Genomic DNA, 18,412 nt, shown 5'->3' on the forward strand with positions numbered 1-18,412 from the left:
AAGGTATATAATTAGGTTTGGAATAGAGTCTTATTTAGGAAACTTCCACTTATAATCTGCCTATCCCACTTGCCAATAAAATTGGTCACTGGATTGCTTCTTATTTTCAGATTTCTCACCAGTGCCAGAGTCATGAGCTTCTTGCTTTTGATCCATGCTCATTTCTCTATATAGTAAGATTTTTTTTTTTACTGATCTCAGATCTTGTTTAGTGCATGATGGATGAGTGTGCACCACTTCATTCAATAAACACTAGTGATTCATCATTAAGTCTTTATGATTTTTGTCAACACTAGAGTGCATTTCTCTCAATGTGTTATACAGTTTGTAATCTCTTTATCCCAAAATGCATAACTTTACACTTTTTAAATCAAAGTTCTTTATGTTTTACCCATACTTCCAGTCTATTTAAGTCATCCTGTAAGCTTTCTATATCACCTTGATTAATATTATCCTACTCGATTATGCATCTTCAGAAAACAACTGAATATCTCCCTTCAAATTATTTCCTGTATAATTTATGTACTAAACAGCATGGTCCGAGCACAGATCCTTGTGGCACACTACTAGTCACCTGCTTTCTCCTGGATTCTACTCCTCCATATACTACTTTTTTGGTATTTGTCCATCTAACCATCCATATCACAAGTTTCGGATCTATACCCACTTGTTCCAGTTTGTGTAAGTGTTCCATTTGATATCTTGTGAAATGCCTCTGCAAAATCCATCAGTATCATTGTGTACTATTCCCTTTATCCAACTCAGCTGTCACTTTATTATAAAAAAATAATAGATTACCAAGGCATGACTGACCCTTCACAAAGCTGTGCTGCTCCTCATAGAGTATCAAGTTCTTATCCACCCATTCCTCAATTCTCTTTTTGACCAACTTTTCCAGTACTTCTATCACCACTGCTGATATACTGAATGATCTATAATTCGCTACTACAGACTTAGATCCTCCTTTATGCAAAGGAATTATTTTGTCTCCTTTCAATCCGTTGGCATTTTACCAGAGTTGGGACTTAAATTAAACAGCCAAGTCAAAGGCATTGTCAGTTCCGTTGCTCATTCTTTTAAAACAATGAAAATACTGTGTTATGTGAAGAGCAACCTTTTACAAACAATTCATGACAGTTAGGCTTCACTAGACAGTAGTTCAGAATTCTCAAAATAAAATGAATCAGCAAACTTACATGGTTGAAATATCAAATATTGTCAGAAGAAAACTACCATTAAAGGTTTGTTTTTGGTCTTCGTTTTGAAAATGACACCTCATTTGTTGACAATTTGTTTAGTAATGAAGTAACATTTGACAAGGCTAACTCATAATTGCAGTGTTTAGGAGCAGAGGAAACCACACAAATTTTAGGAATCCGAAACAAATTCTTCTGAGGTAAACATCTATCTAGTGCACTAAAGGAAAATTATGCATACTTCATCCATCTCTTTTTTCTTTTAGAAGGAACTCCGCTGAATAATGAAGCCTATTTAAACAAGCTGCAGAATTACTTCATTCCTGACTTGAGATAGTCAAGACTTATTGACCATATAGTCTTTCAGCCAGGCAGGACACTTTTCCCCCAATATTTGAGAATTTTTAGCTAATGTTTTTCCCTATAGATGGTTTGGAAATAGTGTACCAGTACACTGGCCACTTCACTCCCTATACTTTTACCAATTTTTTTATTTTTATTTTTTATTTTTTTCTATAGATGATATGTTAAAACTAAAGTTTATGCAATGAAAATTCACTTGCCAAATGATTTTCATGCAAGGCTAACAAACGTGATTAGTGAACTAACTCAAACAAACATAGAATGTGTTAAGAACACTTGAATATCTGCTTTTTGTAACCAAAGGTTGGTACTAAAAGAATGCTGCAGTTTCTATATACTAATGCCAGAAGTATCAGGAACAAGAGGGAGGAGTTTTTGGCATTGATTAGTTCGACCTCGCCAAAAGTGATAGGCATTAGTGAAACTTGCTAACAACAGATGATGTAGTTACAGGGATTGAATATGAAGGGTTTCAGTAAAGAAATACCGTGAGTAGACATAATAATTAAATTTATAATAATGGAATTAACTTGCGTAAAATATTATTTATCAGTAGAATTTTCGGTTGAGTATCACAGGCATCTTCAGTACATGTATAAAGCTAATTAAACAATAACTGACAATTTCAAAAGGCACCACCAAAGTAGCTAATGTAAGATAACTAAAAAAGGCCAATAAATTTCCTAACTTATTATATATATACATACATATATATATATATATATATATATATATATATATATATATATATATATATATATATACATACATACAGGAAAGCTTGTATAGCGCTGTTTTGAACAACACGGTTTTTATTATTACACTTATCATTATTACACTAACATTGGCAACAGTGACCAGTGACTCCCGGACGCCGCAGGTGACAGTCAAGAGCCATGTTTATGCATTAGTTAATCTATTGGCTCTCACGTAGACACATTCTTTCCCTGCAGCATTTTATTATATACATTAATATTAGTATTTAATATTTTTTTATTATTTAAGTATGAGTGAAAAGAGACAAAACAAAGAAGACACTGTTGGAGTAACAAAAAAACGCAAGTGGTTGACATTAGAGAAGAAACTTGAAATTATAAAATGTGGTAACCCACATTTCTCAATCTATAGGAAGAGGACTCATACAGATCATGCTGAATCTCATCACCATCCCAGTCAAAAGGCAGGAACTATTTAAACACTGCTTTATCGGACCCACTCCTTTTGTTCTTCAGACGATCTATTACAGAAAGAATTGCAATACATTATTACTTCTTTTTTATCTAATGATTATAAGAATTCTTTCATCAAAGAGCTTTTAGCAGTTTTGATATCTCTCCCTCTTCAAATACAGAAGAAATAACATGTATTCCTATTCATTAATTGTAAGCCATTAGTGAATGCATAGCAAAAGTTTTAAAACCACTAAATATTTTTGTTGCCTTTTGACTATTCAGAAAAATCTCCACCTTTCTCACTTCTCCAAAGGACAAGCTTCCAAATCTCAGTTATCCAGGTGTCTACCAGATTCCTTGCTCTTGTGGCTTATCTTATTTTGAACAAACAGGAAGATCTGTCTTTATTCGGCTAGAAGAACACCAGTCTTATATTCAATACCTTGAACCTGAACAGTCTGGACTTGCAGAACATACCATCAACACTAGACACAGACTTTTATTGGAACAAGACAAGAGTCCTTCACAAAAGTCGGTTCCTCATGGAACGGCTTTATAAAAAACATGAGAAACTTTACTTCACTCTCCTGACTTAAACAGATCTGATTGTTTACGTCTATCCCCTTTGTGGGAGATAGTACTTTATAAATCAGCTAATCTTTCCTAACTTTTTTAATTGTGTGTGTGTGTGTGTGTGTGTGTGTGTGTGTATATATATATATATATACATACATATACAGAAATATCTTGTATAGTGCAGTTAATTGGTTCCAAGAAGCGTCCGCGCTATGCAAAACCACGTTGTTCGAGGTCGATTTATAAAGGTTTTTAATTTAATTTGTTTATTACAAAAATTTAGAATAATAAAAATGTCAAAAAAAATTTTAAAAAAATTGTTATTTTTATTAACTAAATAACAAATAAAATCCTTTTAAACTGATATAAAAGTTGTAGAAAACAAAACAAATAATATTGCTTCAATTTTAGCATAATTTACTTTTTACTAAAGTAGTCTTTTAGTGTTCGTTGAACCATCCTTGTCTTCTTTGTCTTTTCAAGTACTAGATCTCTGTAGCATTTGATTATTGAGATTTTGTTCTCACTTTAATGCTTCTTTCCAAATTCGGGTCGACATTTATGAGAAAGTTGGAAGCTTCGTCGATTTTTCTCACAAAAGTTGAAAGGTCAGCAAAGGAAAATTCTTCAACCATGACATCAGTGGGGTCATCTTCTTCTGCTTCATAGGCTCGTTGTTGTTCCAACTCCAGAAGGGTTTCATCATTCAGATTATTTGAATGAGAATCAATATATTAGTTCACACTGTTACAATCTAAACTTGTAAAACCAAAATCTTTGCCCATCTGCACAATTTTTTTTGAGATTTCCTGTTTCTGTGTTGCAAAGGCAGCAAAGTCCTTTGAACAAGGCGGCAAGAAATTATGTCATACGGCTGTCATGTTGCTTTGAGTCACCTCTTGCCAAGAGTCATAAATATTTTGAATGGCATCTTTTATGTTAAATTTCTTCCAATATTCACTCAAAGCCCAAGAATCTTCTGCTGCAGCTTTAATAGCTTGACAAAAGTTCGTCTTAAATAGTAAGCATTGGAAGTGGAGATAACGCCTAGATCCATTGGCTGCAGAATTGATGTTGTGTTTGCAGGGAAAAAATGAATTTTGACATTTTCATCTAAGTCAGTCAATAGAATTGGATGGCCTGGCGCATTGTCTAATAAAGACAAAATTGTGAAAGGAATATCATTCTTTTTACAATAGAAGTTTACAGCTTTTAACTTCAGGGCAAAAAAAAAAAGTTTTAAACCAGTCAAATTGAACGAGTCACCCACGCTTTTTTATTCGAACGCCAATGAACAGGTAAATTGTTCTTTGTAAAGCCCTTAAGAGATCTTGCGTTTTGCGCTCTGTACACTAACAGTGGCTTCAATTTTAAATCACCTGATGCATTACCTCCTAGTAAAAGTGTCAATCGGTCTTTTGACACTTTATACCCAGCCTGTGTTTTTTCCTTCTGTGCTAGAAATGTGCGTGATGGCATTCTTTTCCAGAACAAGCCAGTCTCGTCAGCGTTAAAAATTTGATCATCTGTGTATTTGATCACCTTCCTTCTCAATAAGCTCCTTCAATTCATTGGGAAATAATTCTGCAGTTTTAGTGTCAGCACTTGCTCTTTCACCTTGGATTCTTACATTATGAAGTCCCTCACGCTTTTTGAAATTGTAGAACCACTCGCGAATTGCTATAAAAGTTTCACTGGTTGCAACTCCTTCATTTTCGCTTTCATTTTCCTTTAGTTTGTCATATAGACTTGTTGCTTTTGCCTGGATTATCATCAAAGGAATCTTTTTCTGATTACAATCTTCAATCCAGATCATTAGAAGGCATTCCATATTTTCCATTGTAGAAGATCGATTTCTCGTGATCACTTGTGGCATATAAGAAGCGGTGCTCATTCCATGTTGTTTAATCTTTTCTTTGCTCTGAATAATTTTCGTACAGATGACTTTCATTGAATTCTCACATGTTATTTTAGCAAACTAAGCACCATTCTTGTGACATTTTATAATTTCAAGTTTCTTCTCTAATGTCAACCACTTTATATAAATTATGGTGCGATATCCCTTGTTTTGGACAAACTAACAAATCTATTGAACAATGTATAGAAGAACATAAGAGCGACATCTCTTACAAAAGATCTCATGCAACTGCGTTATCCAGTCATGTTCTTTTTTCAAATAATCCTAATGATGATCAACAAAGCCACTCCGTTTGCTGGGATAGATTCAGAAAATATTTCTCGCTGTGATGATGAGTTTGAGAGAAAAATTGTAGAATCAAGGAAAATCCTGCTGAACCCTGCCCACTTAAACAACAATTTGAGTTATAACATCCCAGATAGCCATGCTGCAGTTATTCAATATTGGTGTTCATGTGAGCCTGCACGCACACTTGCAATAAACAATGGCATGCCTGTTAGAATAACTTGAAAAAATACATTTTTTTATGTATCAATTATGTGTGGCATTACCTGTGATTTCCAGTTGTTTTAGATACTTCAATGTTTATTACTATTCTTTTCCTTTATGAATACCTGAGGAAGGCTGTTATAATCCGAAACTAATTGTATTATTCTCATTAAAATCTTTATAAGTTATCTCGGTTTTTTAAGTCATTAAATCTATGTTTTATGTATCACAACAACCGAGTAAAAGCCTATGATTCATCATCATAATATTCCTGCCATGTACCCTCAAGGGGCGTACAGGATATGACAGTACTACATGAAAAATTTACATCATTACTAACTTCCTATCTACAATTTTCCTCCAAATCAGTCTGTTACTTGTCAAGACTCCAACATTATCAAACCTTATATTTCTATCGTCTAAGGCACTTTGTACCGTATCAATCCACCTATATCTTGGTCTTCCTCTGGGTCGTTTTCCTGCCAACCTGGCAGAGAACACTTGTTTTGCTAATCTTTCCTCTCCCATTCTATTTAAGTGACCATACCACCTGAGATTAGCTCTGCTAATGCATTCCTGGATGCTGACAATGTCAAGTTCTTTCCTAATATCCTCATTTTTAATATGATATTGCCATTGATGCCATCTGTTCACGCCTCTAATCTTTCTCAGGACTCTCATATCTGCGGTCTCTAGTCTTTGGTCAAGTGTTTTACTTCTGACCCAGCTCTCAGATCCATAAGTTAAAACTGGTTTGAACACTGTCTTGTATACAGCTAATTTAGTGTTCCGACTAATTTCTCTCTTATTCCATATGAATTTATTCAATTGACTTCCCACCATACCAGCTTTGCTGATTCTGTTGTCTATTTCTATATTTAATTTACCATCTTCAGTAAAAATTGTGCCTAAGTAACTGAAATGTTTTACTTGTTCCACAGGTTCTCCATTCACAACCCAGTTGATATTTTCAATGATTCTGCCTATTTTCATTGTCTTTGTCTTTTTATTGCTGACCTTCATACCATATCTGTTACAACAGTTATTCAGTTTAGTCAGAGAATCTTGCAGATTTGTAGCGGATTTATTTAGAAGTATAACATCATCCGCATAAAGCAAAGAGCTGACATTAACATCTCCAATTTTGATACCAGGTTTAATACCACTTTCCTTCATAATGTGATCCATATAGATAATGAATAACAGAGGGGATAATGTACATCCTTGTCTCACACCAGATGTAACATTAAACCATCTTCCTGTACTTCCTTCAATTCTAACTGCTGATTTACAACTCAAAACATTATATCAAGTATTGCTTGATATAATGCCCCATTGACACCATATAACTGCAGCATATTGAATAGCTTCTCTCTTGGCACCTTTTCATATGCCTTTTCCAAATCGACAAAACTTAAATACAGATCTTTGTTATATTCCCATGCTTTCTCGACTATTTGTCGTAAAGTGAAGATCTGATCCTGACAGCCTCTATTTGGCCTGAATCCAGCTTGTTCTTCACCAAGCTTTTCTTCCACAATTCTTCTCAACCGTTTCTCAAGTATACTTGCATAGATCTTGCCAGGAACACTCAGTAGGGAAATACCTCTGTAATTCTCACATTCAGTTTTATTTTACTTTTTATATATGGGTACTATGAGAGCTCTACTCCAATCATCAGGAATTTGTCCCTCAGTCCAGGCTTTCTGATCTATGCAGTGCAGCCACTGTAAGACTTTTATACCACCATACTTCAGCATTTCTGGTCGAATATCATCTATTCCTGCTGCCTCCTCTCCACATTTCACGCTATTGATGGCTTCTTCTGCTTCAAGCATGGTTATGTATTCCTGACTGCATGCCTGGTCAGTGTTTTTTATCACTGTGCTGTCATCACTGCTTGTTTCTTTTAGCAATTTTTCTGAGTAATTACTCCATACTTCAAGGATATCTTTTTCTCCTGTTTTCATGTCACCTTTATCATCTCTAACTCCTTTTACAGCACTCTTTCCTCCATTCCTAAGCTTCTTCAACAACCTTCAGAATATTTTGCCACCTTCTTGATATTTATTTTCTGTATTCTTTCCAAAGTCCTCCCATGACTTTTGTTTAGCTAGTTTTACACACTGTTTAGCTTTCTTACATTTGTCTCTGTATTCTGTAAGAGTAAAAGCTGACTTATTTGCCAGGAACTTTTGATATGCTTTCTTCTTTTCCTTCACTGCCTCTCTAACTTCCTGTGTCCACCAGGGAGTTCTGATTTTTTTATCCTTGCACACAACCTCACGACATGCCTCTCTGGCAGAATCAATCAATGTTTTTTTCAGAGTTTGCCACTGAATCTCCAAGGTTTGATTCTTGTTTTCAAACTCTTTTATTTTATTTTCAATAATCTTTCTGTATTTTAGTCTACAGTTCACATCTGAGAGCTGCTCAACTTTTATTCGCTTTAAAACTTTCTTACATGTTATTCTTTTCAATATGAAATTCAATTTTATCCTGCTCAAGACTAAATAGTGATCACTTCCAATTTCAAATCCTCTGTACAGTCTGGTGTCCTGCACCAGGGAGAAAACGTCACTATCAACAATAACATAGTCAATGAGACTTTTCTTATTCCTAGCCTCTTCTCTCCATGTGAATTTGTGCACATTTTTATGTTGGAACATGGTGTTAGTAATAACCAGTCCATGTCCTGAGCAGAAATCCAACAGATATTTGCCATTATTATTAGCTTTGCTCTTTTCTCCAAATTTTCCCAAAATATTTTTATATGTCTCACAATCATTTCCTTCTCTGCTATTTAGATCCCCAACAAGGACCAACTTTTCCTTTTTCATTGTGTCAGTTGCTTTTTCTAAAGTCTCAAAAAATTCCTCCACTTCTACCTTAGTAGAACCTTCTGTGGGACCATAGGCACAAATAAGTCTCATTGTCTGGTTCCCCATTCTCATATTTGCCCACATTACTCTACTTGAGACTGACTGCCATTCAAAAAGATTAGCCTCGTATTTTGTGTTGTATGGCTACTCCTTTTCCTTGATTTTCATTGCCTGAATATAACATTTTATATTTATTGCTCAGAAAGATTAATTTTTTATTTATTGCTCACCAGTTTTTGTCTTTTTTATTTCAGTCACCCCCATTATGTTGATCTGGTACTTATCTAATTCCTCAGCTAGCTCCATTTCTTTGCCATTCAGGCTTCTTACGTTGATAGTACCGATCTTTAACTCTGGTGATGTAGAGTTGGGGTTTGTTTTCAGATTTGTTCTAGTAGCTGACTTTTTGCTGTTCGCCCTGGTTCCCTGGTGAAAACAACGGGGGCCTTGTTTAACCGGGCGACGCCCCAGCCGGCATGAATTTTTGTCATGTTGTACCATCATTTTTTATTTTGGTTTAACCAATAAGAATACAACACGCTTCTGTGAATTCACACTGTAGGTTGGGCTTCCACTGTTTTTGGGATCAGATTAAGAGTGTATATTCAAGTAGGACCTCGCAGCCATTCTTCTGAAATCCAATAGTGGCATTTTTCCATTAGTACTACAGTATATGACATAAGCATTGACTATAGCCATATTCACTGCATTAGTGAAAATTGGAAAATACTATTTCTTGCCTCTAATTTTTATTCGATACTTTTGTGTATTCCAGTCAATCTTATCAAGCCCATGTACTTATTGTAATTTGTAATAGCACTAGGCTGCGGAATTATCACTTATTTCTTCTCAGCTCTAGACCATCTTGACACTCGTTCCAACAGTAGAACTTCCAAATGATTTGATAAAATTTTAACATTATTATCTTTCCAAACAAGACCAAATATTTCATTTCTTTTGTCAAACCTATAATCAAAAGACCAATGGAATTCTTTTTTCATTTCCCCGTCCGTTTTTATTGGGTATTTATTCATCCTATTATATCTCACTGTTCCTGTCGCAGGTATATTTTTCTCTTTTAAATTTTTTATCAAATCAAAACTTGTGAAAAAGTTATCGAAGTAAAAGCAGTGTTCTTCTGGTTTGTCTATAGTTGCCACCTTATTCAATATTACCGTCATACCTAACCCATTCATATCTGTTTCAGAATTACTTAGTTTGCCTTCATAGATTTCCATGTTATAGCAATACCTGGTCTCCGTGCAACACATAACCCATTGCTTGAAACCGAAACGAATGGGTTTGCCCCTAATAAATTGCTTTAGATAATGGTGACCATACTAACGCACCATCAATACTAATATTATGGGAAAATACTCCAAATTGCATGAAATTCTTATTCAACTCATCAACAATTGGTCGAATTTTGAATAATTTGTCCCTGTTTATATTTATTATTGGTATATCTGTATTGTCACTAAAATGCAGGTTTCTCTTTATTTCGATGTACCGATTTTTCGGCATACATTTTCGTACAATTCCTATATCTATGTCTTCTTCTGACCAATACATCTGCTCTTGGGGTAAGAGTGATATCAAGTTAAAAGTAATATTCCCAAGAATTTCTTGAGGCAGTCTGCTGAGAACGTAAATTGGTGACGATTATTTTGAGCTGCATAAGATATACTGTGTTGTACGATACGGTCTACTAGATTATCTGTAAAGAACATTTCAAAAATTTCTACTGGGGTTTTATCTTTTACTCTTCCTATCATGTTTATTTTACATTGCTTGCATTCTTCTTCACCATCAGTAGAAATATTGAATGATGCTCTTTCTTGATTCCAATCCGATATGGGTTTTTCCTTTTTAGGTTTCTTATTTCTTAGAACTACTCTCTTCATTACATCTTGTGCCATGAATTTCTATTGAACCTGGAATGTCATTTCGAACGGTATCTTCAAGAATATTGTCATCTATATCTTCCAAATCTGAAACATCATCCACTCTATCCAGTGGTAGTTCCACTATATCAATAGTACCATCAAGGTCTTCATCATCTGTCAAATCAAGTTCATTGTCCCAATATTCTTCAAGTTCTCTTAGTGTTAAAAACTTTTTTCTACTCATGATTATGCTGAAAAATAAATTGAATAACTATAAAAATATTCTTAAGAGTAATAATTGTCTTAGAAGTAATAAAAAATTGCAATCTCGGTATTCATAAGATAATATTTGATATAAGTTGAAATGGTGAATCATTTTACATTACACTAGCTGCGGGCCCCAAATGGGGATCATCATTTTTCAGCTTATCAAGTAATGAAATTTGAAACTTGCTCAATTTTCATATATTATTCAGAACACATATGCACATAACCTCCATAATGGAAAATGATTTATTTCAATATAAAATATATGAGATTTTCAATTATTGAATAGGCATATATGAAAAAGCGCCACTTACCGACAAAACTTTGAATCAATATCATTTATTACATGTATTTTTTAATCAAACTAAAAACTTTCACTACATACATTGAGAGCAGACTTTGATGTACGCACATAACCTTAAAAATACTTGAAAAGTTTAAAATTAGTGGTGCCAACATAAAAAATATTGCTGATCCCCAAATAGGGATCATGGAAGTTTATGGGTTAAATTCGCATGTTGCCATAACTTTTGTCTTTTTGAGGTTAAGTTTAAGACCATATTTAGCGATTTCTTCTTTAACTTTCATAATATAATAAGTTCCTCCAAATCTTCTTTGCATTCTGCTAGCAAGGTGGTATCATCTCCATACCTCAAATTATTAATATTTCTTCCACCAATTTTAATTCCAACTGAAGACGCCTCTAGCCCTGCCATTCTTAAAATGTATTCGCTGTACAAGTTAACAGGTATAGAGATAAAATACATCCTTGTCGCATCCCTTTACCTATAGTGAAATACTCAGTTTCTCCAAGATCTATTCGGACAGTAGCTTCATAATAAAGATTCCTCAGAAGGATAATGAAATGCTCTCATACTCCCATTGTTCTTAATACATTCCACAGCTCACATGATCTACAGAGTCAAAAGCCTTGCTATAGTCAAGGAAACAAAGGTAGACATTCTTTTGACATTCCTGTGCTCTTTCTATTATCCATCTTGCATTGGCGATTTGATCTCTTGTTCATCTGCCTTTTTAAAATCCTGCCTGTTCATCTGTCATTTCTCTCTTCAAGAATGGTTCCAGTCTTTACTGAATGATCTTAAGTAAGACTTTACATTGCATGAGAAATCAGTGCTATAATTCTGTAATTTTTTCACTCTTGCATCACCTTTCTTCAATGAAAGTATATAAACTGGTTTTTTCCATTCCCTAGGACATGTAATTGTGATCCAAATTCGCTGACATAGAGCTGTTAAAATTTTAACTGCCTCTTCTACCAGGGCTCTGAGCAGCTCAATAGGTATTCCATCTTCTCCTGGTGCTTTCTTACTGGATAGCTGTTGCAGTGCCCACCTCACTTCAATTCAAACATACCAACCAAATATAGCATTCTTCTTAATTATTGTTTTCTAATATGCTCTAAAATAAACACATTAGTTTTCTCCCCATGCAGATTTGGTTACAATCAAAGAACTGTCATGATATGTGGCATGTCTGCTGAAATGCAAGTTCAAAATTGCAGTAGGGCACAGTTTTCTCTTGTCCCAACATGAACATGTTATAGATGCCAAGAAATTATATTCTTGTTTAATTCTTTATCCAAGCATAAGCAAACAAAATTTGCCCATAAAGTATGTTCACAATGAGACTACTTATACAGGCTGGTGACTTAATATTAACTGCCTTAGTATCCCATAATACAAAACAAACATCCTTTTGGACATGTATAATGGTATGCATTATGGGAAGAACCATATCCCTATACCAGTTTCAGTCTTTACTGAGTCTCATCAGCAGGAGCCAGATCTAGAACAAGATACAAAGATTAAAGTAATGCAGATAATTTTGTTTGCTTACACTTGAATAATGAATTAAACAAGAATATAATTTCTTGGCATTTTTAATTTAATTTATGACCAAGTGAAAAAACTTGCAACAACTAGCTGCTGTAATCTAGAGTGTTTTAATAATAAGGTGATATACTTTTTTTTTTTTTTTTTTTTAATGGATGTATGAATTTAACCATGATGTCTTTTCTGGATCTGCTTCCCACTGACCCAGAACCCAAAAGGATGTGTGCTTTGCATTATGGGATGCTAAGGCAGTTAAGGTAAAGCCATAGCTTCTATATACAAGTTGCCTTGTCATGAGAATACTTCACGTGCAAACTTTGTTTCCTTACACTTAGATATTAGATTAAAGATGTAATATAATTTGTCATTATTAATTTAATTAATAACCTGATTGCAGTCTACTGTATTGAGTCAAGTATTTTTATGTGGTTTTTAGGAACATCACTAGAATGCAAGAACAAATATTCAATAATTGGACTGATCGATAATTTGTATGAGGTTAATGGCTGTTTAGAGGTAAAGTGATCCCTAACAAAAGAAAGATTCTGATATTTTGGTAAAATATCACTGTTTATGCAAAAGACTTATATTATGATATAAGTCTTTTGCATAAACAGTGAAATCTCAGTTTGTTTGAGTGCTGTCAACAGCAATACTTGAAAGCGAGTGGTTCTTTTTTTTGGGTGGGGGCGGTGAAATATGGCAGAACTGTGTTTAGCTAGCGTTGAAATTAGCAAGGTTATCTGAACCCCATTGGAAAATGGTTTGGAGATCAAAGGTGAGGATGGTGGATGCTTTGGAAATTAAGGTATTTTGTGTAGTGCAAGATTTCTCAAATGAAAAGGAGGAGGATTGCATTGTACAGTCATCACTGAAACTGTGTATAGGGTTATTGGCCAACAGGAGTGGGTTATTGCTACACAGAACAAGGTCGTGGTTTAAAGAATACAGCTTTGTGGAACTTAAGCATTACTTGCATAGTTAGAGGATTATGTCTAACCCCACAGCCTTGACCTGTGGGGTTAGACACATGTGGAATAAGAGAGCATATAATGACAACATAGAACATGTCAGTTCTGAAGCACAGACTTTTGGTACAATTAAATGAGCAGAAGATCAGGAGACTTTTTAGTGTCTAATTATTGCATCAAAAGCAGTGTTGTGCATGTCCTATAGATAAGTCTTGTTTTAGTGAATATTAGTAATTTTAGTAATTATTTTTGGTTATATCTTACTTACTTCGAACTGTGGTGTGTATGAGTGTTTGAAATTTAATATGGGATATTATTTAGAAAGCATATTTTTCATAGCACCAATGCTACAAGGAAAGGTGGTCAAGGCTTTCTTGTTCACTAAGTTTAGCATTAGGGATTTGTAAGATGTAGTGTATGTTCTGTGCAATCATTGCTAATAGTGAATTGATTATGGTATGAAAGCGAGAGTTTCTTGTAAATGTTTTGCATCTGAGTGCAAGAAATGTGAGTCATGTGGAAAGCAGGAAAATTAAATTACGAATATTACTGATGTAAGGAAGATAGTGAAAGTATTCTTGAGAATGTGGAAGTAGTGAATGATAGTGTGCAGAATGAAAGCATGAAAGAATTGGCTGAAAGTAATATGATAAATTGAGAGTAAAGAGGGAAATGGTGCACTTACGTGGCATCTTTCATGGAGATTCAATGATATAGTTAACAAGAATGTGATGAATGCATGTTTCCCAGGTGCAGAGATCAAGGATGTTAGTGAAGCTGTTAGTTTGCAGAAGGGAGAAGTAAAAGAGGCAATTGTTTTGGCAGGAACAAATAATTTAAAAGGGAAAAAATATGCAATGAGAGAAGACGTGAAAGTATTGTTGAAAAAAGCAAAAATGAAGAGAGGAAGTAAAGATCGAGTCTGCTGCCTCAGTATGGTAGGACAGAGTTGAGAAGAAGAGGTACAGTTGATTGCTAATAAGTCAATGAGAAGATGGTGCAGGAGTGAATTTGATGGACAAAAGGACTTGTGGACTACATTTAAATGGTTTTGGAGTTAGATCTTTGGAGAAAGTGTTGTTTAGTGAGAGTTCGGAAGAGCAAAACTAGGGGAAAAAACCGGTTGACAGAAAATGATTTGGTTACAGGGATAGTGTAAAGGGTATTGTATTTTCAGGAAGGATAAAGAGAATAGGACAGGAGTTGGAGTATTACTGATGCTAGCTGAAGAATTACAACCAACAAAATTAGAAGTTAAAGAAGATTTTAGGTCTGGGTGAGATAGTTCATTTGATGCTGTTTGGTGAGAGATAGAGCCCAGTAAGTCAAAATATACTGTTTGTTGCTGTATAGGCCAGGATGTCCACAGGCAAATGTAGATTCAGTGTATCGGCAGATTAATTACACAATGAGTGTAGACCGTGCAATTATTATGGGAGATTTTAATTATGGGGACATAAATTAGAGGGAGGGAAGGGGGCATGGCACTTTGGAAGTGGAATTTATATAGTTGCTAAGGGATAATTATCTGAAACTTGTTATAGAGAGAACCAGTGGTTTGAGAGTGTTGGAAGAGAGTGGTAATAGCATCAGAAGATATAACAATTCTTGAGAGACACTTGTAACATTAAATCAAGAATTATAAACATGTTAACACAAGAATATTTTAATGTTTGCCAAATATTTCAGTCTGAAACTAACAGAGTATCCTCAGTGGCTTGATAGGAACAGTTTTTACAAGGTGCAATACAAACAATTGATCATTCAAAAGTAGAATGAGCTGTGTGATGTTACATTGCCAAACATTAGAGAGGTAAATTTCATCAGATATAGGTATTAATTCACAATTTCATATAACAATCTTAATTTATAAATTCAATTAAAGATAACATTAGACTAATGTAAGAATTAAAGGTCTCGATTAAAAAATGATAATAATAATTTAGTATATTATCTTGATTAAACTTTTCCATCCTTTCTTTTAGTGTTACACAGTAATCAGCATTCATTTTAGAAATTATGGACTTTGCAACCGTGTTATAAATAACTTTTAATTTCCCGACGTTTTGATCTTCATATCAAGATCATCATCTGGAGTATGTACAAATACACAAGCACAAGCTGAGTCATTATATACAGTGAGTAAAGAAGCAATGAATTTGATCACAGGTTATTCTACTGCCATGACTTCTAGATTTAAAAAAAAAAAAAATAGAAATATAAAAAAATTAAATAAAAAGATAAAAATTAATTATTTAGAAACTACATCAAAGCTAAATTCTATTTGAGATAACAAGAAAAAACATTCTTTCTTATAGATAGTCGTCTTTCAGTAACAATGATGTCCTATTTTTAGCATTACAATTGTTATTTTTGATTTAAGATTCTTAATTACCTACAGTCCTATTTATAGTTAAATCTCAGAGAGAGAGAGGTTCCGTGGGTTGAATATGTACTTTCCATATGTTTCGGATTTTTAGACCATCATTATTGTTCAGATTGGGGTGGTTGATAAGAATCTCACAGGCTTCCTTAAATTTGCATTCATACTATGTTTTGGTGTGATGTAAACAACTGGTCTTTTCCAGTCTATTCTATGTAAAGTGTTCAGGGCATGGTCAGAAAAGCCAGCTTCACCATAGTTGTTATATTTAATGCGTTTATGTTCCTTTTGTCTGATAGGAATTGTGTGTCCTGTTTCCCCTATATATGGTATATTACAGGTGCAGTAAATACGGTATACTCCAGGGTGGGCCAGCGGAGGGAGTAGGTCTTTGGATGAATTGAGTAGGCTTTTTAGTTTGAGATTGAAAAACAGAACACACTTCTGTTTCTAGATACACTTATCACACTTCTTTCCTCTGGCAGTCTTTCCTTCACTGTGTACTGGCAAGCGACACATACTGGCTAATATATACACATAAACTCCTACCACCCCCCAACACAAAAACTAGGTGTCATTAATACTCTAAAAAACAGGGCTTTGAAAATCTCCAATGAACAATCTCTGAAAGACAAATTTAAAGTTATCAGCAATACTTTTCTAAAAAATGGATACAGCCAAAATACTATTAACAAAATTCTCTACAATGCCTCAATAAAAAACAAAGATAAACCAGACTACAATAAAACTATAACCATTCCTTACATTAAAGGGACATCAGATAAAATAAACAGAATACTACAAAAATACAACCTCAAAGCCATCTTTAAACCTCCTGCAAAACTAAAAAGCCTACTCAACTCATCCAAAGACCCACTCCCTCTGCTGACCCACTCTGGAGTATGCCATATATAGGGGAAACAGGACACACAATTCCTATCAGACAAAAGGAACATAAACGACACATTAAATATAACAACTATGGTGAAGCTGGCCTTTCTCCCATGCCCTGAACACTTTACATAGAATAGACTGGAAAAGCACCAGTTGTTTACATCACACCAAAACATAGTATGAATGCAAATTTAAGGAAGCCTGTGAAATTCTTATCAACCACCCCAATCTCAACAATAACGATGGTCTAAAAATCCCAAACATATTTGGAAGGTACATATTCGACTCACGGAACCTCTCTCTCTCAGAGTTAACTATAAACAGGACTGTAGGTAATCAAGAATCCTAAATCAAAAATAACAATTGTAATGCTAAAAATAGGACATCATTGTTACTGAAAGAAAACTATCTATAAGAAAGAATGTTTTCTCTTGTTATCTCAAAAAGGATTTAGCTTTGATGTAGTTTCTAAATAATTAATTTTTATCTTTTTATTATTATTATTAATTTAATTTATATATATATATATATATTTTTTTTTTTTTTAATTTTTTTTTTCACTAGAGGTCATGTCAGTAGAATGACCTGTAATCAAATTCATTGTTTCTTTACTCACTGTATGTAATGTAACTCAGCTTGTGCATTTGTATATACTCCAGATGATGATCTTGATATGAAGATTGAAATGTTGGGGAAATTAAAAGAGTTATTTAAAACATGGTTGTAAAGTCCATAATTTCTAAAATGTAAACTTTCCCATATTTTTGTCAAGGATATACAATCATTTTGATTCAAGTTAGGGCATTGAAATAAGGCCTCGGCACTCTCTTTGAATAGGCATTCGAATTTATAGTGACATCTGTGTATAAAGCGAGTCTTGGACCTGAGAATGTAGTGGCTTGTCTCTATCCTGCACCAATCCTGACTTATCGGATTTGTTGTGAAGAATGTATGATTGATGTTCTTGTATTCTTTTTTCTATAGAGCATCCGGTTTGTCCAAAATATGACAGATTGCAGTTACAAGGAACAGAGCTTCTGCTACTAATATCTCATGAAAAAAGTTAAGCAAGTTTGAGCATGGTTAGTAGTTGGAAGGGATTCGTTCATTCTATGCTGTTGGCACACTCTCCCTCAATGAGTCTTTGGACTCCCTGGAGGTGTCACATAATAATAACGATAATAATATACACCAGGCAGAGATATAGTTGAGTGTTTATCTTTAGAAGAGGGGCAATAGGTGGATATTGTGTTAATAGGGATATAAGTTGCTGTTAAATCATATTTCTTCAGACTTCTTGAGAATTCAGAATTCTTGAAATTGATTCTGAAATCCTGGAAATATATAGAATTGGAATTCGACATATTGATTCTTTGTTGTTCTGGATTGGATTGTAGGAATCGAATAGATGTTGTGTAGTTTTCCAGAGAAGGTAAGCCATTTAATTTCGTGTGATCTTTGATAGTTGAAAGTTCTTTCTATAATTCATGGGGAGTTGAGCAACTAATTCTAGCTCATCGAATTAAACATTTTATGATTCCTGTTTTTTGATAAGGATG

General features: G+C 34.2%; 1 protein-coding gene across 5 annotated transcripts in view; it reads left to right on the forward strand.

Moving 5' to 3' along the window:
- LOC150109825 (uncharacterized) overlaps window positions 1–18,412 on the forward strand; it is a 441,768-nt gene that overhangs the window by 326,632 nt on the left and 96,724 nt on the right. The window lies entirely within an intron of this gene.

This window comes from Typopeltis vanoorti, chromosome 1, assembly GCF_054136105.1.
Source record: "Typopeltis vanoorti isolate ZY-2024b chromosome 1, IOZ_Tvanoo_1.0, whole genome shotgun sequence".
Lineage (NCBI taxonomy): Eukaryota > Metazoa > Arthropoda > Arachnida > Uropygi > Thelyphonidae > Typopeltis > Typopeltis vanoorti.